A 2,768-nucleotide genomic window follows, 5' to 3' on the forward strand; every position below is an offset into this window, starting at 1 on the left:
AGTATTAACTGGTCTTCCTTGTAGGTGTATGGATATTATCTTATCATTGACAGCATTGTACTTCAGGATAGATCTTGAAACATTCTTTTTAATGCAATTAAGTGGAGCCATATGAGTAATCCTCATCAAAGGGATGTGAGCAGAGTTGCTGTATGTCATTTCTGTACCAAAGTAGTTAAAAAGGAGGGTGTATCTTCTCTACTCTCTCATTCCTCTTCTACTATATTCAGAAACCCTAACAGAGTGGCTGGCGGTTCAAACCCACCAGCCCCTCCTCGGAAGGAAGGTTGGGCAATCCTACTTCCGTAGTGATACTGCCTCGGAAACCCAAGGAGGGGTCACTATGAGTCGGGGCCGACTCGACGGCACATAACAACAACAACAACAACAGAGTGGCAGAACAATGAAATGGAAGGCATTTTGGCCTTTGAGTCATTGTGAAGGAAAAATTAAATCAACCAGGCACAGGAGCACCTGCAGGTGGATGGTGGGTTTGAGCCACCAGCCTTCTAGTTAACAATCAAATGCCTTAGGCATTACACCACCAGAGCTCTAGGGGGTCTTTATTATTTCTTCCTGGAAGGATTTCTCATTATTGAGAACCATGGCTGCTATGTGTCTCCCATTCTTTTCTTTCCAAAAAGGAAGTTGTAATTGGCATTTAGGTCACTGGCCCATGAGAAGACATCTGTATCTGATAAAGAAGACTATTTTTCTTGAAGGGGGAAGTGAGTGTTTAATGTGTGGAAGAAGGATGTGCCAAAGAAGCAGGCTGTGGAATAGATGGTATGGATGTCTGTAAATGCTTACACTTTCCTTTCCATATTAGATTCATTGTTGGGAGATTGTGCCTTGTCAGGGGCCACAGTTACAGGACTCACTTACACCAAAGTGGGGCCACATGATTAGTATACACCAAGAAAATGCGAAAGGGATTGCTGTGTATTGTTTCTGATTTAAGAAGCACTCATGTCAGTCTACTCTTTCTTTTCACTTCTACCTGGATGCAGTGAACTACAAGATCTTAGGGAATGGCAGAATTACAGGAGGGTAGGGCTGAATGTCCTTGGATTACTGCACAAGGGAAAAAACTTCCACCAACCAGGAATATCTGCATGGGGCTATGACATGAAAGAGAAAAAAAAAAAAATATCTTTTATGTTAAGCTAGTACATTATAGAATTTATTTATTACAGCATTTAGTATCTCATACACACAGTATGCACACATACTGCTCACTGCCATACACACACACACACACACACATACACACACAATACATATACCTTTCATATAAACAATGGACACCTTACTGACTTCTATGGGAGCCAGCACATGTGTCAAAATTTTTCTCAGATCCATGGTCTCATTAGACCATAATGAGGAGTTAGGAGAGGTGGTTTTTGATTAGCAGAAATTGATTTTACAGTCTGTGTTTGCTCTTCTGAGCCATATCTCTTCTCAAAGATCAGGAACCCTTTTACTATACATGGAGGTGGGTGGATGAAGAGGTGGAATAGAAGGAGATGAAGTAAGAAGTTAGAACTGGAATGGACTTCTGTGGAGAAATGAAGTCATTTACAGGAGGTGATGACCAGTTTGTGGTAGAACTATGAGTGGGCATGAAGTCTGCTAATTCCCTGTTCAGTGATCTTTCTACCTAATTAGTCTTCTTCTCAATTTGAGAATCCATTTAAATCACATATTAGGGACAAATTGGAAGCACTGACAAAAGGCTTATTCCTACAGAAAATTAAAACTATTAACAACAAAAGCATTTGAGATTACGTGTAAGCTTTAATCATCCCACTATAAATAACTTCATGAATGACTAAATAGAAGGTTGTTGTGGTCAAGAATTGGTACTTACTCTTCATTATTCCTAGATTTACTATTTTCTGAAAAAAATAGTTTCCAATTTTCACTTTTAGTATTTAAATTTTTAATTTCATTATTTTTCTAAGTTCAAATAAATATCTTAAGTATAGCCTCTGCACACATCCCCCTTGACACTCAGCAGATGGCTTTGTCATATTAAAAAGGATTCTAAGACTATCAGACATAAACTGTTTTAAACCCTCACTCCCTCTCCATATGTATCTGTACCCATAGCCCTTCTTGCCTAACTTCAGAAGACTGGACATTGCTCTTCTCCCTAAATCTAAACTGTTCATCTGTGCTCTTGGTTCTATTTCTGTCTAGTTCTTCTTGGAACTTACACCATCACCTATCCTCTCATTCTCTCTCTGGGATGATTACATTTTCCTGTCAACATATGAACGTGCTTGTGTCCCTTTTAAATTAATCCCCAAATTAAACTTTTCAACTCTGAACTTTCTTTCAGCTAATACATTATCTCCTCCCTTCTCTTGACCATTATCAAAAGTTCTTTAGTTTTCCATATTTATTCACTCTCTTCACCTCCTAATGTCTCCTGCCCTTCTTGCCTCACTACACTTTGGATAGTCTGCCTAAAGTCACCAGTAACTTCCTAATTGCAAAACATTGGACAAATTTTATTCCTAACTCTCTTGACATCACTGTAGTACTCAATATTATCACTCCTTTTGTCTTGACTCTCTTGATCCTCTTTTTTGCTTTGTTAACTGTACCTTCTCCATGTCCTTTACCATTTCCTGTTCCCCCTGGGATTTGGAGTCAGATGAATTTCAGTTTGATTTGTAAGCTTCTTTGCATGCAAAAGGAGCTCTGCCTAAGGCATTTGACTGCTAACCAGATGGTTGGTGGTTCAAACCCTCCAGCCACTC

Source organism: Orycteropus afer, unplaced genomic scaffold (genome assembly GCF_000298275.1).
Source record: "Orycteropus afer afer isolate SDZICR_OR568_19922 unplaced genomic scaffold, OryAfe1.0 scaffold00226, whole genome shotgun sequence".
NCBI lineage: Eukaryota > Metazoa > Chordata > Mammalia > Tubulidentata > Orycteropodidae > Orycteropus > Orycteropus afer.